Here is a 23,216-nt window from a genome sequence, read left to right as displayed (position 1 = left end):
TCTCTCTAAAAGAAGGAGCAAGAAATGAGATACCTAGCAAATAGTGCAACTTTTAGACAGCAACCACTCTACTCGTTACATACCACAGAAAAAACTCTGGCCCCACTCCCACCTGATCCAGCAAGTCAAGAGGAAAATATAGATTTCTTTCCTTGTAAGGATGTAAAGAGGCACCCAAATCGCAGGGAGGGTGATCAAAGAGGTCAAGTAGGGGGCTAGGAATATCATCACTGATGGCTAATAACAAGCTCTCCCACACTATGGTGTCAATGGACACCATGTAGGGAGCCAAAACGTCCACACCCAGCAATAATGAGAATCATTCCACCTTGGATGTCAAGAGAAGGTGAATGGAGAACTTACGTCTATTTCCATCTGGCAATGATAAGGTGATTCCTTCCATTCTCTTAAGTATATCAGAGAAAGCCAGTATAAAAAACTTAAATAAGTTTAAGAGTCTCATAACATAATATGAATATGACCAGATTTCAATTTAAAATCACTCATATTACCAGGAACCACAAAGATAAAACCTTGAATAAAAAAGATGACAAATAGATATCAGCATTGAGAAGGCAGAAATATTAAAGTTATCTGACAAAGATTTTAAAGGAGCATCAATAATAATGTTTCAACATGAAGGAGAAATCAAGAAATTTTCAGGTGAAGGGATACAAAAATAATTTCCTGCTAACAGATCTAGCGGTAAAGGAATGACTAAGGGAAGTTCTCTAAACAAGAAATTATAGGAGAAGGAAACTTGGACCACCAGAAAGGAAAAAAAGAACACAGCAAGCAAAAATGTTGATAAATACAAGAGGCTTTCTTTCTCCCCTTGATTTTCTAACCTACATTTGATACTTAAAGCGAAAATTACAGCACTGTGTGATGTAGTTCTATAGAGAGAGAAAATATTTGATAATTATACTATAAATGGGCTAAGGTAAAGAAATGTAGAAAGAGGTAAGAGTTCTTTCTATGTTCCACTTACACCGGTAAAATGATGATGTTGACAGACCAATAAATTTTGTATACTCTGAACAACCACTAACACTACATATGAAAGAAGATATACTAAATGAGTGGAGGCAAATTAATATAGAATTCTAAAACATGTTCAAGTATGAAAGTAGGAAAAAGGAAACAAAATCAAAAAAAATAAAACAATAGACTTTATCCTTAACATATCAATAATTAAACTGAATATAGAGTACAACTTTTATAATTAATAGATAGGTGTTGGCAGAATATTTTAAGGGCCTAACTATATGCTCTCCCCAAGAAACTAACTTTAACTATAAAACATAGGCAATTTATATTCTATACAGCAAAAGCTTAGAAAAATTTATCATACAGATATTAATCAAACAAAACCATAACTGGTTATAATAATACAAAAATATTTGACATTAGAGAAAAGAAAATTATGAAAGACAATGTCAGAAGGGTCAGCCTACCAAGAAGACATGACATCCGTAAAAATATGTGAACCAAACAAAACAGCTGAAAAATATATAAAGTGAAAGTTGATAAAACTAAAAGGAGAAATAGACATATTCACAATTATGGATATCAAGACTTTTCTCAAAAATTGATTAAACAATTAAATGGAAAGTTAGCAGGAATATCTGACAAGTCAACGCCCCTGTCAACCAACAGGATAAAATAGTTATTTATAGAACATACCACCCAACAAACAGCAGAACACAAATTTTTTTCCAGGTGCTCAAGGAACATATAAAAAGTAGATCATATACTGGACCATGAAACAAACTTCCACCAATTGAAAATAACTGAAATCATATATACTGTGCTCTGCAACCACAATGGAATTAGACTAGAAATCAAAAAAGTTAATAGGAAAATGTCCTAAAATTTAGACAACAAATAGTAGACTTCTACTTTGGTCAAAGGAGTCTCAAAAAAAATTTAAATAAAGGGGAAAAAAAACCCTGAAGCAAGCAGAAGGAGGTAACTAATAAAACATAGGAATCAATAAAACAGAAAAACAATAGAGAAAAATCAATAAAACAGCTAATTCTTTGAAGAGATCAATAAAGTTGACAAATAAGAAAAAAAAGAAAAGATACAAATTATCAGTGGTGGGAATACAACAGAGGCCATCACTATAGTTATTGTAGTTAACAAAAAAGGAAATTGAATTCATAATTAAAAACTTTTCAAGAAAGGAATTTTCAGGCTCAGATGATTTCACCGAAGAATTTAATCAACCGTTGAAAGAGGAATTATCATCAATCCTACATAATCATTTTAAGAAATAGAAGAAAAAGGGATTCTTCCTAATTTATTTATTGAAGCTAGTATTGCCATGCTACCAAAACCAGACAAATTCCAAAAATAAAAATAAAAAATGAAAGAAAGAAAAGAAAAGCAAACTATCAATATCTTTCATATAGAGGCAAAACACCTTAGGAAAATATTATCATAACAATAAATATTATTTAGCTATAAATAGGAAGAATTATAAAAAATGATCAAGTGGAGTTTATTCTGGACATGCAAATCTGGCTCCATACTCAAAACTCAGTCAATGTAATCTATCCTGTTAGGCTAAAGAGGGATCACATAATCACTTCAATTAAGGAAGAAAATCCATACGATAAAATTCAGTATCCATATTTGATAACAACTCTCAGAAAAATAGAATAGAGGAAAACTTCTTCAACTTGATAAAGAACATTAAAAAAACCCTACACTTAATATTAAAGCTATGGTCAAAAAGACTGTCCCACAAGATCAGGAAGTGGGCCAAAATGTATATATTCTTATCACTCTTTCTCAACATATTATTTGAAGTTTCAGCAAATGCACTAAGGCAGGTAGAGGGAAAAAAATGTATACAGATTAGAAAGGAAGAAATAAAGCAGTCCCTATTTTTAGATGGCATGATTGTCTGCGGAGAACTTCCCAAGTAACCTAAAAAGGAAAAAAAAATTCCTATAACTCAGTCATAGTAAGTTTAGCAACTTAAGAAGTCACAAAACCGATACATATAAATCCATTGTATTTCTACATATTAGTAACAAGCAAATGGACAATAAAATTTAAAATACCACAGAATTTACAATTGCTGCACTAGAAGAAGAGGTTTAAACATATCTTCAGATATAGAAGTTTAAGATCAATACAAATATACAGGTAACTAGGAAAAATTCAAACAATGTATGTACCATGCTTTTGTGGAGAAAAAACATTTAATTTCTTATACTCAAAACCATCCTAAGATTTTTGAGGATGATTAATAGAAAGTGCATAAGAAGTACAAATGAACAAGCATAACTAAGATAACACTGATCAAGAAAATTAATATGTGAAGGTTTGCATATCATTATCAAAATGATAAAAAATTAATATGTGAAGGTTTGCATATCATTATCAAAATGATTTAAAAATAAAATCAATAAAAAGCAACAATAAACCAATAAAACAATTAAAAAATAATATGGTATTAACGCAAAGGATTGCAAATTGATCAGTGGAACAGAACAGAGAGCCCAGAAATAGTAACATATAAGTGTGCATACTAAGCATATGACAAAAAATGGTACTACTGAGGAATGGAAAATGATAGAGTTCTTAAAAAATTTAGACTGTCAAAATGATTCTTTAAGTGAAAAATAAAATAATTTTGTGTGAAATACAGACTTAAATTTGAAAGGAAAAACTTTAAAAGCTGCACAAAACAAACAAAATCCACAACTTTTTAGAGGACAACTTAAAAGTACAGTTTACCATTTCAGTATAAACAGCATTTGTCAATGAATAAATTTTCAAATGTTAAATCTAACAGAAAATCTTGAAAAATTCAATTACATTTAATAGATTTCGCTTATCAAAAATACTATGGTGAGAAAATTTTACAAACCCACATTTTTTGAGAGAAGATGTTTGCAACACATATGATTGACAACTAATCTGGGTCTGAAAAATGTAAAGGATGTCTATGAAGGGTAAACCTATAAAAACTGGACAAAGATATGAATCGGCTTCTTCTACCATAAGGTATTATTTCATACCTGGTAGATTGTCAGAAACAACGTGTGGCTGCTGAACTTAGCAAAAAATGTGGAACAAGGGCTCACGTCTACCAGAGGCATTCCAAGAGGCACCATTAAGTTCAGTGTGGCAGACGGTAGAGTGCTTATCTGAATGCAAAGAAGTAAGACTGAGGAAGAGAGGTGGTACCAAAATCATGTATGGCTTTGAAGTACACTAGATTGTATTCAAAGGCAGTGAGTGGCTATACGAGGTTTGTAAGAAAAGTGACTGACCTACCAAGTTTATGTTTTATAAAGAAACCAGTAGCAGCTTAAAGGATAAATGAGAGAAGGGCAAGAAAGGAGGCAACTATCAGCATCCCAGTAAAGAGCAGATGCTTCAAAACGGAGAAAATAGGAATTGTCAGTATAAACGCAGTATTATTTTTCTAAACTTAAATTTAGTCTTGACACAGTTACAAGTATTTTATTACTAATTAGAAAATTACATTATTATGTAACAGGAGTAATGAAGAATCCCTGAAGCAATTTTTAATCATGTTCTTGTTTTCCAAAAATAAATTATTTGATTAGAGCCTTGTTACTAATTTAAGAATTTTTAATTGATGACTTACGGCCTAAAGGACTTCTTAACCAAGTACATAATAAACCAATTGTGCAATTAGTAATAATTTAATGATTCAAGTGCCAATTTTCTAAATTATTGCACTTAATAAGTTTTCTAGATTAAGCTTATTACACTTTACATTATTTTTAAATTTTATTTTGAAACTATAAGCCGTCTACTCTAAACTATAAAGCTTTATAAAATGAGACTCCCCTCCAGCTAGACTCTATGAATACAGAAAATAATTCAATTGGCTCCTTCTGTTTTCATTAATCATAAAATTCAATATAGTTATTTCTCCTAATTAATATTCATACGCTTTTACTTCTCATAGGAATCCCATTTAATTATAAGATTTTGGCAATTTACTAGAAACTGTATGAAAAGATAACTGAGTAAAGAAAAGAAAGCAAACTATTAGAAATTCTTATCTCTTTATTTCTATCTTAGCATTTCACCATGTTAAGCATTCACCTTAAGCATTTGGTTTAGTCCTTTGTCTTACTGTTTGGTAGGGGCAAGTTGCCAGCTACCGGTAGAGAAATCACATTTTCATTGACTATCCAAGGCTTGAGGAAGGGTGAAGAGGAACAAATGAGCATTTTCTTCATGCCACTCTTGCCTCCATCAGGTAGGAAAATCTTTTCTTAGATCCCTGAGGCTGACTTTATTCATGTCATTGCCCTTCCCTTGACTAATCCCTAGCAGAGGTACAGGGTCATCATGATTGGCTAAGGCAAATCATCACATGTCCCTTGGAGCTGGACATGTTACTTCTCAAACAAAAACGATAGCGTGCAAGGATAAAGATGATCAGTTCTCTGCAATAGTAATGATGTTAGTGTGTTGTATGTGTGTGTGGAGTGGGGGAAACTAAGATTTCTTGAAGTCCTATCTGAGTTATTTACCTAACTATAAACTAGCTGCAGGGTAGGGGAGAGGAAGAGAACAAATCTGGCATTTAAAAAACAGTATCACTGCAATATATTTTGTTTCTTCTATTATATTTAAATGTTAACACCTTTAACATTTTTAATATATCTACCTGTTTAAATGTTAATTCATTTAAAAACCTGAATTCAATAAACACAATACTTGTAAAAAGATGTTGAAAAAGCAGTTCTTTGCAACATTTCAGAGCCTTCTGCATTTTAAATTAATGTAGTCATTGTTTTAGGATGCATAGATATTTGCAGAGTATGGATATAGGTACAAGGGACACGTTTCAGGAAAACATGCATAAGAGAGATATACATCTATTGAAGAGAACAAAGTTTTCAAACCCTAAATTTAGTACAAAGTACTATATGGAAAATAAATCTGGAAATACTAGTGTGAACTGTGAGCAAACAAATGCTAATTAAAGCATTTATTCTGTATGGTATTTATTGTTTCCTTTTTGGTCTTTAGGTGTACAAAGAGAGTTTATACACTGTTGCATTCCTCAGCTTATAATTAGCCCACTGTAGTCATCTGTCCATTCAAATCTATTCCTTTTGTATTTTGCCTTAATTTGTTTTGTATTATTCCATATCATTTTATTCCCCTTTTTCTTCTGGTCTGCTTCCCTGTGCCCCTCCAGCCACATAATTCCTACTCTTCTTATTTAATATGTTCTGAAATACTCACAAAACCTCATCAAATATGGATTGTTGTTGAGTGTGTGTCTTTTAATTTACAGGCATGTTATTTAAATATGTGTCATTATTTTACTCCTCATTCATTCTCAACATCAGTGTTTGAAGATACACCCTTTCTTCTTTGTATGTTTCTAAGTTGTTGCTTCTTACTGTTTAGGAATATTCTGCTTGCCTCATTTTACTTATGTATGCTCAGTTTTGTAGCCTGTGACTGCTCATCCTTATAAAGAACGATGATGTTATGAGCCCCTCCACAAGGGTGAGTTTGTGTTTCAGTCAATATACAGTTAGATACCACTCTAGGGATTAGGGGATGGTATTTAACCAGAGTTAGGTTAACAAAACTCTTGGAAAGGTCTGAGTAGATAATATCTCAGAATCACTCCTAACTTCCACAGCATCAGCAAGCGGAAGAGCTGAAAAAAGGAAAAAGAAAAATCCTTCAATGTTCACTGAAGGTGACTCACAGGGAGACATCAAGAGGCTGCAAAAGCTCACATCTGCTGAGTCCCATACCATGTCTGTTGCTGTCATCGCAGCCCCTTTTACCTTCCAAATTACATGTGATTGCTTCTGGTAGGAGGAATCGTAACAAAACTAGGATAGCAACAAATTTTGGAAAATGTATTCCCATACTCCATCTTCGGTGATATAGAGGAAAACGTAGAAGAGAGTGAAGATTATAACTTATTTCCAAAAAAGGATACTTAGCGTATCAGGATTAAGCATGCATAACTTAGATGTTGTTTTACTGAAATCTACAAATGGTTAGATTTTACATACACTTGATAAAGCTTAAATTCATCTCCTCATGTCTCTGCCATTTGGATGAAAAGGCGCACATTTCTGCCATTCAAGATAGATGGAAACCAAGACTTTACAATTGTTTTTATCTTCATTTTTCCAACTTCTAGTTAGAGTATCTATTCATATGCTTGTTAGCCATTTTGGCTTATATTTCTAACAGCTCATTAATATATACAGATTATCTTCTATTGGTTTTCCTAATTATTTTTATTTAATTTAGATTTTCTTCATTTTTTTAGATATTCACTCCTCGACCATTTTAAATGTCATAAGTATCTTCTCCTAGTCACAGCGGTCTGTTAACATCAATTAACATCTATTGAATAGAAATCATTACTAATCTTAAGGTTTATAACTTTTGTGTTCTTAAAAAAAAAAAAACCCTCCTGCCTTTGATTTACTGCCTTCCACATTTTCTTCAGTTAGCTCATGATATTTACCTTTAGGGACCTTTGCTTGATAATGTGAATCAGAATAAGACACAAATAAAAACTGGCTCTACATTCTGCCCAGTAATAATATGACTGCCCACTTCATGTAACTGAATTTGTAGACAGCATTTATAGCATCATGGTAGAGTTTCACTCAATCTTCTCAAAGCTCTGAGCTTTGCTTAGAGATTTGTTTAGTTTGTTTAATGCTGCTTGACTTCTTTGCTTTTCAATCTAGCAATAGATCTGCTGGGCTACACTCCTCTCAAAACTGAGGATGCTTTTCTGCACACCATATGTGTCTCCCTGTAGGAATTATGGAAGACGGAAACATCCATCAAACTTCTTCTGGCTGGAGAAGAGTAACTTTATGATGGAAGTATGATCTAAAAATAAATTTTCCCCAATTGGACAGAAATAGAGATGCCATGTCCTGTCTTGGTGGTTCCAAGAAAACACTGTCCCATGACCCACTCCTTCATGAATGCAGCATTCGGAGTAACTGCATCTTGATTACACACTGATTAATCTTTCAGAATGGCTATGACATCAAAATAAAATTAAAATATTACTAAAAAACTGGAAACCACAACCACGTATTTTAATGGATATAAGTAAAGTTGAAATACCATCCTTTATTATTTAGAATTCATTACTTTCCTTTTTTCCTTTTTTTATTGAAGTAAAGTTGATTTACAATGTTTCAGGTATACAGCAAAGTGATATATATATAAATCTATTGTTTTTCAGGTTCTTTTCCATTATAGATTACTACAAGATATTGAATACTGTTCCCTGTGCTATGCAGTCGGACCTTGCTGGTTGTCTATTTTATATATGTTAATCCCAAACTTCTAATTTATCCCTCCCCCTAATTTCCCCTTTGGTAACCCTAAGTTTGTTTTCTATGTCTATGAGTCTGTTTCTGTTTTGTAAATAAGTTCATTTTTTTGTTATTTTTTAGATTTCACATACAAATGATATCATGATAATCTGTCTTTCTCTGACTTACTTCACTTAGTATGATAATCTCTAGGTCCATCATGGATGGGCCTAGATATGAAACTCCAAACAAAAGCAGGAGCCTCTCTGTTCTGAAGTTACATATCTACCTTTGTTAAGGAATTAAAAATAGAAGGTAATGATAAGAGAGGGAAGAAGGACTGATAAAAGGAAGGGAAGAGAATAAAAGACACATTGCAAACAGAACTGAAGGAAGAATGTTGGCTCTCTATATTCACATGACATGTCAAATAGACAGTGTTTCTTCCATAGGAATAAATAATCCACGAGAAAGATCAGAAGTCCACTTCTCTACCCTCAAAATAACATTCATGCCAAATGCATTAGATAGTATGAAGTATGAAAAGTAAAATATATGGACCTTTAAGGAAAAAAAGTAAAAAATTACCACTAAATGTCTCATACTCCATTTTTTGATTCATTAGGGCACAGTACTTTTATTTCATAACAGTTTCTAGTTCTTTATTAATAAAAAATAAATGCTTAACAATAATTAGTTGAAAATCTTAGAAGTCATTGAGTAATTTTGAGTGTGACATACAGACACTGTACCTATGGCAGACTAAGCATGTTTTTCCCTTTCAAAAATAACTAAAATTAAATGCTGTTGCAAAACCAAGTTTCCCTTGTGCATATGAAGTCATGGAAAATATTCATAAGCTGATCACTGTGGCAATCTGTTACCAAATGAGTAAGTCTGTTTAGTGCTAATAATATAGTGTTACATTGATTTAATGATGCTGCTAGTGATATTTGCACTGATTGGACTGGCATAAACAATTAGTATTTAGGATACTGTTTCTTGGTAGAAAAAACACCTAATTCCACTAATTGCCTCTAGTTCTGCTTCTATTAACTGCACACTTCGTACATGCTAATAATCTTATTATCAGCTGTTGCTGAGTTAATTAAAATTCATGTATACAAGCATAAACCAAAATAAAACTACATGTTCTGCTCAGTTTTTTATATATTAAATAAAAAATTTTGGAAGACCAAATTAAAACATTCATCTCCTGAAAATGCAAGAGAATTAAAAAATGCATATGCCAAAGCTCATGACAAGTTCAAAAGAGGTTGTAAACATAATTTTGCATTCTTATTATAAGATAACAGTCAAGAATCATGCCAGTCCATTGGTTGGTATGGAAAATACCTGCTGTGTTTTCAGAAAAGCATTGTTCATTTTTTTGAGTAAACGAATGTATCCCCAAAAGACTTTTTTGATTAGGCTTTTTTTCTGAAAATAGTTAAGATATAGTTTAATTTGTTCTGTAAATCCCCAAATCAACATGAAGTATATTTTCTTTTTGTCTGGTATTTTATTATTTCAGATTTTAGTAAATCATTTCAAAGTGAATGGTACAGATTGCCTGGAGGACTCTTCTGCTTCTTTTTTGTCTGTTAGAGGGAAATTATATGTGTCATATTTGTATCTATCAACAGTGATGTGAGTCTTAAGATTGTACTATTTATAAATCATCATTTGTGACAATGAACATACACTGAACAATATTTTACATAGTATATTTTAGTTGCATTTCTCTGTGTTATTAATAAAGACATAAAGATGTTAGGTATGACTTAACTGGATTTAATTCAAGGAGAATCACTCTAATTGGGACCAATTTAAATTGAGTAAGTTTTCCTACGACTGTAATTTATTCCTTAAGTATTCAAGCTGCCTAGATTCTCTCAACTGGGAATTGGCAAGTTTTGTGTTGCTGTGAAATGATATACATGCTGCAGCAAAGGCCCTCTGTTATTGTGTGCTTTTGGTTGTAAGAACAAATCACCCTTAAAATACAAGATTAAGGTGCTTTTTATATATTTATATTTTTTTATATATATATGTATAAACAAAATATTTATATCTATTTTATGTATGGATTAGGCACCAGAAATTGAATTCCTAAAATCTAATCTTCCTAACAATGACAAAGGCAACAGCAACAACAATAAGAAAGAACAAGATGATATGTTTGAGAAATATTTCTTCAGAAAAAAAAAACCCTCAAATCTGTTTGTACTATTGACCCCAAATTAGATTCAGCCAAATAAAGAGTTATACCAGACAGATTTTTTTTCAGTCTTTCTGTGATATTCTATTTCATTAAAACGTGTAAAACAAAATTTTGATCTGTTCACGTTATCCATTGCTTTTGAGGCACTTCGTATAACTGCATCACGCCTGTGTCGACTCCCAACCTCCTTGATGCCAAATCAAAAATCAGTTTTTCATTCTTATTTTTTTTAACTTCTTTGAACTTGATGCATTTATGCATGCCTCGCTTCTTGACATTCTTTCCAGCTTTGGCTCCTTGGCATATTTGTACATGGTTCTCCTCCTACACACATGATACTGCCTTTTCAGTGTCCATTACTGTTTGTATTTCTCTGGAACTCTAAAATGTGGTGCTCCTCAAGGTTCCATCTTTGGCCCTGACCTGTTCTCATGCCATCATTCTCAGGAAGTAAATCTACTTAACCTATGCACCAGCTACCAACTATACTTGATTACTTTCCAAAAAAGATCCATAACCTTAAACATAGGTACTCAGTCGTATTCAAAACACTTCCTTTAGCACAACTGAATCTATATCACTATCTCCAAAATTGAACTCATTGTTTATCCTCTAAATAGATCCCTTAAAGACTGCATCTCAGCGAAACCCACCACTTTTGAAAAACTAGAGTTCCTCCTTTGTTCTGCTTAGCACAACGGGTTCAGTGTACTGATTTATTTACTTGTCACTACCTCCCAATGAAATCTATGATCTGGGAGGAAAGAATATTTCTTGTCTATTTTCCTCACCATGGTTCTAGGTGGTTCTGCTGTCCTAGAAGAAAAGAGTTAATGACCAGTGATTCTTCTCTGTCACCCTCCCACATGCCCAATTACTCCACAAGCCGTCTTGATTCCTCATCCTAAAAGTCTCTGGAATCCACTATCCTGCCACATTTTTAGTTTTTCTTTTATAATCTATGGCTACAAACATAGCTCCCTAACTGATTTCTCTGCTTTAAGCCTATTAATCTACAGAATTATCTCCTCTTGATTAAAAATGCAATGATTCCAGTTCCTTAGGATGATACGTAAGTCTTTTTCTTACGGAAAAATAGAGCTGCTACTTATTCCAACGTCATCTCCTGCTCTGCATGTTCCAGGGGCTGCAGCACCTAGATCTGTATTTATTAATTTTAACTTTCCAGAACACATGCATCTGAGATAGCACACTGTGTTCCTGTCACAGGGCTGGGCAGATGTAGACACTGATACAGACATAAATATAGATATCCATATAGATATAGGCATAGACAGATATGTAGTTGTGGATGTGGATATGAATGTAGATGTAGACACAGATACTTTTAATCACCTCTGGCCAAATCTGAGCCAATTCAAATGCATGTACTTGGTGAACAGCGTCCTTCAATGCAAAGTGAGGTATGTTCTCCCACGTTTTTCTACAGAATTCTGAGAATATTTCTGTTAAATCACTTTGGACTTTGCATTTACACGTCTGGACTATAAGTTCCTTGAGAGTAGAGATGATACTGTGGTATATGGCACAGTGTCAGATAATGAGCAGTAAAAACATTTATAACAGAATGTGAGAATTAAAAAAATTACAACTGGTGTTAATTACCATCTTAATCAACCAAGTGAATAAAAATAAATTTAATTTAATTTTAAATACAGCTATCCAAGCAGCAAAGGCAAAAAGATCCTCAAATTAGGACTCCTGTAAATAAAAATTCATTTCAGAATTCTTCCCTTAACTATAAGGCCATTAAATAATCCTTCACAAAAAAAATAAATCCAGGGGGGAGCGGGGTGGGAAGGGATAAACTGGGAGTTCAAGATTTGCAGATACTGACTGGTATATATAAAATAGATAAACAAGTTTATACTGTATAGCACAAGGAAATATATTCAGTATCTTGTAGCTCATAGTGGAAAAGAACATGAAAATTAGTGTATGTATATTTAAGTATGACTGAAGAACTGCGCTGTACACCAGAAGTTGACATAACACTGTAAACTGATTACAACTCAATTAAAAAAAAATCCCGAGATAAGAACTAGGAGTAAATATTTACTTAAGGAGTAAATATTTACTTACGTGAAGTATAATTTGAGAAACATTTGGAACATCCCTCTCTTCTACTATTTTTAATCTGTTAACTAATAAGTAGATTATATATTAAGGTTTTACAGTGGAGAATTTCATTTTTGTTACAATGCAAATTGCTCTGAGTGTTTAAAATTAAACTGTTTTGAGTTTGTATAAGAGTTGAAGATACCTATTTGGAAACTTCTTTGTACAGAAAATAATCGTAACACTGGTTTATAAAGGAAACAAAATAATGTAACCTCAAATTTAAGTACATCGGGAAAGACAAACCAATGTTCTTGGCTCTTTTGACTAGATTCAGCTCTGTCTTCAGTACAAAAGATAGTAACGCCAGTAAGAAGGCAAGTCCAACTGAGATATGTCTCCTGCTTTTTTAATGCCATGCTAACTTTTTCAACATTAAACTGGTTCCTGTGTTTTCGTTTAAAACTAATTGTATGCAAACGAAAGTACACTTTTTAAACAAGTAAAAAATGAAGCACAAACATGTTTTACTTATCATAGTGAACAATTTAGACTTTAAAAGGTAAAAAAAAAAAATGTATTTCCTACCCCTTCATAGAGAGCGTATTTTTTGAAGTCACTAACACAACCGAGAACAAATCAGGATAAGGCATGAATATGAATCAATCAGTCTAAGAGATCCAGAGGAGCTGGAAATCTAGTTTAGGTCATCTGCCGATACAGATAAAGAAAAAGAAAGGGGTGGGGATATGTGTCATCCTGTTTTGGGTGTGGATGGAGGTAGCTTGTCATGAGTGTCTTCTGGTTTGTCGGGAGAATGTGTGCAAGGGATAATCAACAGGCAAAGTTGCCCCGGGAAGCAGAGGTGCTGGCCTGGCGGAGAAACTGGCTACAGAGTCTCCGTCCTCCCAGAGAGTCCTCCAAGAATCGAGTTCTTTTTGCCCTTATTAAAAGAGTGATTTGTGGTCAGAACACTGAAGATTTTTTTCCCATTATTCTTCTAATATGGAAAAAGCTCTAATTTAATGCCTTTTCTATTACAGTCTTCAAAATTCTCCTGGTCAAACATGCAACTATCACTGGTACTAACAGCTCATTACTCATTTCTTGTGCTGACTTCCGCTGTAAAACAACCATACTTCTACCCTTCAGGGCTTGTCACTGTTGGTGGCATTGTCCTAAGGCTCACTATGCATAGGGAACACCCACGGCTGTCATTTTTCAGCAAACATTGTCAATTTTTTTCTTGTCTCATATTGTTTTTCAGTGGGTTTCTATATGATTTCTTCTTCTGCTGGGTTCTTATCAGTAGCTGCTATCTCATTAGCACAAGCTGGAGCTGACATGATGCCACCTTGTTCAGCCTTCTGGCTTTCCTTGCGACTGTCCAACATAGAGTTCTTTCTCTCCACTATGAGACTGTCAGCCCTTTGCAAGCTAATAATTAATAATCAGTTAATGTTTGATAATCAAGTTGCATTATATTGTACTTGAGCACCTGAAGTAATCTATTTGCATCTCATTAAGAGTATCTCTTCAATTGCCCTGAAAGCAGGTTCAGTGTATGATTCTCTCCTTTCATATAAAACTTCTGTATGTATGCAAATGATGTGGCACACGAAATAATGAGAGGTGTATGAAAGCCGTGTCATGTAGTTCTACCATATTGATTTATTTTTGTTGCCATATTAAATGGGCTTGTGATCCTTACGAGAAAGTTGCTATTTAAGCATAAAATATTGGTGTTGTATCTGTACTTGCACAGCTTATAAATTGTATCTCAAATTTTCATAGCCACAGAGCAAGTTTTTACCATTGTCAGCAGCAAAGCCAAAGTAGCTATTCCAGAGGGGGCCTCCCCTGTTAACAAAATAATTGCCAGTGGAGTCCTAATCCACTCATTGTTACTAGTTACTATGAGTGATGACGGTCGGTGGTGGGTCAGGTAGAAAGAACATAGCCCAATTTCTAGGTGCCAGGCTGAACCTGACATGATGACAGAAAAATAATTTTTTTAATTTATAAAGAGAGCAAACAAGATATAAATAAGATTGATGACATAAAACTTTGGAAAATCAAAATGCAATCTCTTTAAATGAAACAGCACTTGTTAAAACTATGTATTTTCCTCCAAAATTGTAGGCTGTCATGTGCCACTGAGCATGCTGAATCAAGCATTACTCAGGCAAAAGACTAGAATGAGAGAATATATATTCACTTTTTGAATATGAAACAAAAGTTTTGCTAAAGCCTATATGCATCTTTGTAGTGCTTAAGTAGTAAGTTCCTAATAAATGTCACTTGAATGAATCATATGTCCCTGAGAATCTACACAAATGCCATAAACTGCCAACTAGTAAGTTTAATATGGCATTAATCTTGTCACGCACTTGTGCTAAAATTATTTTCCATTTATTGGATTCTCTACACATGAGGTCTGTTCTTTGCATCTGGTACGTCTTAAGTGGTTATTTGATCGATTCACTCTAATCAAAATAGTGATCTGTTTAGTGAACTGGTTAAGAACAACTGGTAAAGGTGGGCTACTTGAGTTTGAGTTTCAGGTAGACTATTAGGGTAACATTCATCTAAAGTTCATCTAAAGCACACCCACTTCAATGCCTAGTGTATAGTTAGCCCTCAACAAATGTTAATAGCTCTTATTTTAAAAGTGCAGAATCACCCAGTAAATATTTGACACTTGACAACTTGAAGATGTGTTTATTAGATGTTGTATGTTACACTGTATACATACCTATTCATCTCTCTATATATAGATATATATATCTTATAGTTTCAATTGCTAATTTGGGGGTTCCTCTGAGTTCCCTAAAGAATCAGAAAATCCCTAGGAGAGAACCTAAATGACATTCCTAATTAGGCCATGAGTGCCATCTAGTGGAACAATTGTTAACTACAGGCTTACTGGTGAACAGAAAAGTAGGTGGTGAAAACGTTTTTGCTTCTGCTTCAGAATGCAATCTGTTAGAGTGAATATCAGTCAAACAAATGAAGCGTCCTCTATGTATACTATCCAACCAATAAAAACGTTTAAACACACATTTCATACACTATGTGGGGAATTCAGTTCCTGGTCCACAGGAAGCGTACAGTCTGGTTCTATGTAGAAAGACTCTACATATAATTCTTAAACTGGATTATAAAACAATAAAAATTAAAAAAAAATGAGTCCAGGTATAAAAGAGACCAGGGAGAGGTGAAGAAAGACAGGTATACTATTTGGTAACAATCATTTTTTAAAGGAAGTTTATTCTGATTTAGTGCAAAAAGTCAAAGAATGGTCAAGTTAATGCACCAGGGAGACAGGAACGAGGTGGGAAATAATCAAGATGCAACACACATAAGAAAAGTCTTTAAAATGAATTAGACAGAATATAAGAAGTCATTAGAGATTTTTATCCCAGACTGAGAAGATTGGTGTATAAATAGAGACTATTTGGAGACATGAATTCATGAACAAATGGATCCTAGGTTTTGTTTCTTTATAGAAACAACTTTATATGAGGAGATCTTGGTAATGGAGTGCTATACAAAATGGAAATTAGATATCTGTAAAAGTAAGCGCATTAAAATTGATAGGAGTTCTTATACCGAAGACTTACCTAAGAAAAAATGGAAGTGCTTATCTAAATGAAGCTACTGGTTGGGAGCTAATAATAAGTAAACTTTGGAATAAGATTTCAGCTTTTACTCCTGTTTTCTAAAATCGTACTTTAACTACCAGTGGTTTTTGTTTTTGTTCTTTCGAAAGGAAGAATATTTTCATTAGACCAAGATGTTGCAAGCATGAGGACCACTTCAAGGAGATCAGTTACGTCCACGGCCTCTCTGTAAGCAAAAGCTGGCACTATGAGCACCAAGGCAGTCAAATTAGAGCTCCATCTTACACTGCTTAATGGCTGTGGTTGCAGATGTTAGCAAGACATCCACAAAGTAGGCTATGTTCTTTAGTGTTGGTTACTGAAGCAGCTGTTAAATTAATTAAGTCAGTATATTTTCCAAGTCTGATTAAGATATGTTTATTTCTGCTTTCACAAAACAGCTGCGATGTAAGTACTAAAACTGATGTTCGAAAAAACCTAAAATCAAATTAAAATCATCATATGTTGCCCAGTTCAAGTGAAGGTGTTCTTTTGGATCTTCATGTTTATTTATATTTATAGGGAATAGTGGATATGGACAATGCAAGATTTTAATGTCCTTAATTGTTTTTATGTTCTCAGTATTTTCAAATTCATTATTTTTTTTAACATATAGCATTGAGGACTAAAACACCGAAACAGTATGCAAGTATTGAAAGTGGCTTTAATAAGCAAAACAGGTGATCCAAGGAAAAGGACTGAACTTGAGTTTGTTCTGTTACCCTAAGTTTTATGGTGTAATTTGTTGGGACAGAACTTTAGTTATGATCTCTTAAATAGAACCTAGAACCTTATTTGAGTCATATGAAAGGAGAGAAAAAAGAGGGCATGTTTTAAAGAAAAAATCTGTAACACAAATAAGACAAAAGCTTGGAGGCAGCTGAACTGCTACAGATGTGCTGCATCTGCTCACTTGCCCACTGGGGACCAGGAGATAAAGAGATTAAGACATTTACACAAAGATGGTTAGACAACAAGCTCAGATAAGCAACATGACAGCTAGGTCCAGGTACTCTAACCACAGCACGGAGAAAATGACCCATTAAACCACTTAACTCACTTACAAAGAATATTTTAATTGATTTAACATTCAAATGATATTTTATCAGGGTAGACTATGAGCTGGTTATTTTAAAAAATGTCACTAACATTCTGAAATAGAGACAAACACAAGATCTTTTAATGACTTTTCAAAGTAAACAGTATTGGGATTTTATAATGGGGAATGAATCCTCATGTCTTTTGAAGACAATTCTAAGTTAGGACAATATTTTAAAATCCCATTTTCCCATGAGAGTAATAGAAAATCTTAGTTCTGATGCATGTGAGAAAATTTAGAAAACATGAGTTAGTTTCTTCTTGGCAGACCTCCTACAAGGAAAATTTTTTTCTGCTTCCTACTTTATGCACTGTTGTCTTTCTAATTTCAAATGTTGAACTGTGTGTACCTGAACCCTGTGGATATAATAGGATACAGAGGGATGCATGATCTATGTATCACTCCTTGCTTTCCAAACATGATTTTAAAAAACGCAGCACAAAAATAAACTCCACAATAGTAAAATGTTAAATTTTTCTGGAAGATGTAGAAGTCAGAAAGACCAATGTTGTCTATAGCACATATGTGGATGTTATATATAATATTAATAGCAAATATAGAATTGCCTAATATTATAAAACAGAATGGTATAAATTATAAAAGAAATGAAAATAATGCAGTCACTCATTCTGACTTGTTGAAATGTGTCCATGTAACCTAGTGACCACCAAATTATAACTTGAAGCTAGTATTCTAAATATGAAATAATAGAAATTAATCAGATTCATCCTTTCCTTTCCCTTCCTCTGAATTATCAGATAACCTCAAAAGGAAAAGCGCTATTACATCATCTACTTGTTACAAAAATGTTTCTGCCCAATTACTGTGCTATCACTTCCTCTACAAAAAGTGAAATATTATAAGCCTTTATATAGATTCTTTCATTAAAAAAGGAGAACAATTTAATACATCTCTATCATTTGAAACATGAATTTCCTTGTTCATGTTAATTGTGGGAGGCAGCCATGAATCATGTGACTGATAATGCTTCCTTCTTTACATTGGCTACTATCTTAATGGTAAACTTGGGGCCATTTCTAACAAAATGTAAATGATTTTTTCCTCGCTAAACTTCATCCCTGGTTTCGTATCTCTCCTACTGTCTACCAATTTCCCTATGTCTTGATTTGACTGACCTACATTTTTGATTAATTTTTAATTGAAAAAATGTCTGTAAGCCAATATGAATCCTTTCTGAAAAAACACTAGTTGAAAGAAAATACATGAAATACATGAGATAATGACTCAAATGCCCAAATTATCAAATCACATGTAATATAAAGGTGTTCTAGGACATGAAACAAACTATAAGCAAGCTCAACCTCTCTATTCCCCATTAAGGCTGAATGTGCTCAATTATAATAAACGTTTAAAGGCAAAAAACCTCATTGCACAATAAAAAAAATGCTGTAAGCTCTTAGACCTTGAATCCATTTTGTGATATATTTAAAGAGGTTATAAAAGTCCTGGTGATTCTCTCTGTGAACCAACAGCCTGATGCCGGAGTGGAGCCAGCCAAGCAGAGAAAAAGCCCAGAGAAGTCGAATCTCGGCAACAATCCCTCAGTTAACACATAATGAAAATAACCTAATTACTGGAAAGTGGGAAAAAGAAAATAAAAAGGATGGAAGAGTAGAGAAGCATTAAATGTGAACACACAAATTTGTCTTTGCTGTGGAACAAGAAATCAGCCCAGATCCTGAGGGCACCATTTAAAAAGCAGAGACTGGATGTTTGCACAACATGTGTGGATGGATGAGAAGCAGCCAAGAAACAGGAAAAAGACTAATTTTAATTACCAGAGACGCTGCAAAATCAAGAACACAGAGCTAGTGGGAGGAAGGCTTCCAGCTACAGGCTGCATGGCACTGTACTCTCCTTGCCAATTAGAGCCAGTCAGACCCCATCGGGGGATCAAGTGAGCAGAAGAGCCAGGGTCAGGCTGGACTCGGACACACGGGAAACGCGGATGCCAGCGACCCCGGCGGTGACCTGAGGCTGTCACACAGGCTCAGAGGTAGACGTACAGAAACATGAAACAGGATGTGGGCTTTCCTTCCCATCACAGGCAGGTGCTAACCCCATTATCTATGGAAATGCCCTGCGAAAGAAGTGTAACATCATTTCACAAACGGTGGCATCGAGGGAACGGAGACGATCAGAGAACGACTCAGAGACAGAGAGGAAAAGTAGAGGGCGGGCCGGCAGAACAATGGCACTAAAGCTGCCACGCTGTGGATTTACTACCTGTGTTATTTTTCCAATTACATCCATTGTGATATATACATATTTTTTTAAATCAGAAAAAAAACGGGAGGGGGTTGCTCTGAGAGTCGAAGCCGAGTATTTCCTTAGCTAAACTTAGAACTGACGCGGGGCGGGCGGGGAACCAAGGAGAAATAAAATCAGACGGAGAGAGTCTAGCAGTCCTGAGGTGAGACTCGCCAGTGCTTCCAGTCAGGCCCTAAGGCGACTCTCCAAAGTGAAAAAAGTCCACCGTGGAGCCGGCCCCAGGGAGCGCGGCAGCCGCCGCCGCCGTCCGAGGCGAAGGCGACGGCCTGCGGGAAGCAGAGCGCGGCGGCCGGCGAGAGGGGCGGGAACTCCCGCGTGCGGCGCGCGGCGGACGCGTCCGCGTGGGAACCTGCGGCCGGCGAGTTCGGGGAGCTTGCGGGGCACAGCGGGGCGGGCGGGGTCCGTCGTTAGGCGCGGAGGGAAGGAGCGGTCGGCTAGTGAGACGCGCAGAGAAACAGAAAACCTCTCCAGAGGCAAACGGTCCCGTCAGCCCGGGGACGCGCTGACTGAAACCGGCGGCGGCGGCGGCGGCGGCGGCGCGGAGGCGGCGGCGGCGGCGGCGGCGGCGCGGGGGCGGGGAGGGGCGAGGGCCGCGCGGGGCCCGCACAGCCAGTCAGAGGCGCGGCGCGCGGGTGGCGCGGACGCATTGGACGGAACGCTCGGGCCCCAAACGCACCAGCCTGAGGAGGCGCCGCACCTACTTCCCCAATATAACCAACTACGGAGCCAGGGAGCGTGACTGAGAGGAGGCGGCCGCCAAAGTGGCGTGAAAGCGCGGGGCGGGAAGGATGCGTTACCTGGGTCCTCTCGTCAGGGAGCGGCCGGGCGAGCTGGAGGACTCCCTCTGAATGATTAAAAACTCTGCAGTTCTCTTGTGTGCCGCGGGCTGGGAGGACCCGAGCAACTGCTCCGTGTGAACTGTGCCGACGGGCGGGAGGATGGGAGCCGGGAACTGAGAGTCGCGGAGGAAGGACACGGCCGGCCGGCGTCTCACCGGTAAGTGGCTGGTATTCCTTCGCCGGCGACCGCTGTCTGTGATCGTGCGCTTGCCTCTCGGGCGCTCACAGTTTCTGACACACTCGCTTCTGCAAAGCCATTCTTTCTTGCCATGCTGCCAGAATTTAAAACCTGTAGGATAGAGCTGTGTGGTTTTTTTTTTTGTCTGTTTGTTTTGTTTTAATCAAAGATGCTATTTCTCTCTGCTGGGATATTATGTCAGAAAAGTTGAAGCGAGACTAAATATGACCTATTTGTGGGTCTCATAATATCATCCAGAATGAGAGTAAACAAGTCCTGCAACTAAACGCTGAAATGACAGATGCCAGGAGAGGGTAGAGGTTTTTCTACAAAAGAAACTAAATATTCAGAAAATAGGACGTCGCTCTCAAGTGCTAGCTGTATGTCTTATGACTGAGCAATGTGTTTGTGAGAATAGAGCCCAAATAACTGGGCATCTGGCAGTGCAATGACTTGTTAAAATTCAGTAGGGATGCTCTATAAGTGGAGTTCTGCAAAGTTCCAGAGACTGAAAAAACAGTGTCTTGGATCATGCTAAGGTGTTTTCTAAATATTGTCAAGGAATGTGACAGGTTTTTAAAAACAGTTTAGAAATATGTTCAGACATCCTTATTGAGTTTTTCAGTTGAAAAATGGGAGAGAATATTCATTTGCATATATATGAACATTGGTGTACAATAAGCTAAGAACTACTCTCACACCCACTCTCAAAGATTTTAAGTTGTTTTAACTAACTATTGTGGAAAAAACAAGAACCCACTAAATATTTTAGAATTATTTTATTTTTAAATTTCATAATCTCTCTAGCAGGAAAAATGCAATTCAGTGTGGTAATTAAAATACAGATTTGGAGGCAAAAAACTTTTAAAATGTGAAATGCCTTACCTATGTTCAATTCATCTATTTTTTCTTAATTTAAACATAAAGTCACTTAGAGATGCCATAGTTCTACCTTGATTCTCAATTTTGACTGGAAATAAGGATGAAAGAGGTAGATGTTCATTAGGACACAAGCATTAAAAAATACAAACCCATAGTGGGACAAATTTAAGAATTAATTGAGGTATATTTGATTACTGTGAAACTACAACAGGACCACAGAAATAACTTATGACTATCACTGCAAGCTAAAAAGAGTTCATTATGATTAATACTGTGGCCCTAAACATGAAAGAATTGGTAATGCTTAGGTCATTGTTTTTTTCCAAAGTGCCTGTGGTCAATTTTAAGCCACTCACAAATGTTCATTTGCATATTTTCCTACTTCATACTCAAATTATAAGTTTTGTGTGGACCAGTATATTGAGTCTCAAACTTCACAGGTATAAGTTCTTTTGATTCAAGTGGAAAAAACAATATGACTATGTAAGAATATGTCACATAAAACAAATGATTAAAGAATAAAAGATCTTATATATAGAGACCAAGTAAGTCCAGTGAAGCACAGAATTCAAAGTTAAAAGTTAAAAGAAAGGAAATGTGATATAAAAGATAAAATAGAATTTGAAAAGTAACTTAGCCGGAGTGTGGTGAGTTGGTATTAAAGCACAGTTGAAAACAGAAAATCAGTGAAATGTTTCTTCCAATATAAGGGCCAACGATTTGTGCAAGGATTGGTGGAGCTTTTAAATTGTTCTTATTAAACTTCTGAAAACAAAAAAATGAGGGGAAAAACTGCTAATTTAAATTTCTCTTTGATTCCATACACAACTGAATAGAAAGTCTGAATTCTAAAAAGTTAGAAAAAAGAACCTCATTGCAGTAGATTAACTCAATGCCAGATTTTGCTGTAAGTTGTGAGGCATATACACATACAGGTGGATGCATTGGAAAATAGGTCTGAAAAGCTACAGTTGTGGGATTTTTAAATGGGTTACTGGAATAGCTTAATGGTTCCCAAAGTGAGCAATACTTCAACTATTAGGTGGTCTGAAATCCTTATTAAGTTAGGAAAATGAACTCAGATCACACCAGTAATGTACAATGGGCATTATTTATTTAAAAAATAATTAAAAATTAGCTTATTCTGAAAGTTTACTTAATCTTATGTGTTCAATTAGGTAACAGTCTATTAAAAATGGACCAGGTCTGGTTAATATATATTTCTTTAAATATCTTTTTTATTTATTAGTTTAAAAAACCTTCACCACCTTCAAGGAAGAGGTTGGAGTGCAGTTTAATGTCAAAAGGGACTCAGTGATCAGGACCAGAGGATGTCAGTAAAGGGTAGAGGGCCATCCAGATGAAGAAAGTAAGGGCATGCTATGCTGGCCAAGTCATTTTGGAGTTTGTCTTACTTTTAGATAAAACAGAAGGTATATTTTGTGAAGTTAAAAAAAAATGACAGCTTGTCTAGATGACTGTAATAGTGTAAAGTTGATTTAACTATATTTAAGTTCCATTGGCTACAACAGAGCTTACTGTTCCCATCCATTAAAGATTAATTTGGGATTTTATGAAGCCAAGATTTGTAAAATACTGTGATTTGCTGAATGTATCCTACCACACATATTTTG

The 23,216-nt window shown here is 35.4% G+C and overlaps 1 protein-coding gene and 2 long non-coding RNA genes across 4 annotated transcripts in view; all 3 read left to right on the top strand.

Moving 5' to 3' along the window:
• The window catches only part of LOC140698922 (uncharacterized), an 82,593-nt gene extending 65,987 nt beyond the window's left edge, over positions 1-16,606 (top strand). The window contains exons 5-6 of the long non-coding RNA XR_012076931.1: positions 5,142-5,257; positions 16,403-16,606. This is a non-coding gene — a long non-coding RNA (uncharacterized lncRNA). The remainder of the gene's footprint in view (positions 1-5,141; positions 5,258-16,402) is intronic.
• On the top strand, positions 6,456-7,926 carry LOC140698923 (uncharacterized). The gene is made up of 2 exons (XR_012076932.1): positions 6,456-6,525; positions 7,743-7,926. It is a non-coding gene; the product is annotated as an uncharacterized lncRNA (long non-coding RNA).
• Positions 16,607-20,340: 3,734 nt separating the features above from the next.
• Positions 20,341-23,216, top strand: part of CNTN5 (contactin 5) — a 1,006,880-nt gene continuing 1,004,004 nt past the window's right edge. For both annotated transcript variants that reach the window (XM_072968929.1, XM_072968925.1), the window contains exon 1: positions 20,341-20,679. The gene's annotated coding sequence lies outside the window, so the exon portion shown is untranslated. The remainder of the gene's footprint in view (positions 20,680-23,216) is intronic.

The sequence above is a fragment of the Vicugna pacos genome, chromosome 10 (assembly GCF_048564905.1).
Source record: "Vicugna pacos chromosome 10, VicPac4, whole genome shotgun sequence".
Taxonomy (NCBI): Eukaryota; Metazoa; Chordata; class Mammalia; order Artiodactyla; family Camelidae; genus Vicugna; species Vicugna pacos.
This window is presented reverse-complemented; position numbering and strand designations above follow the sequence as displayed.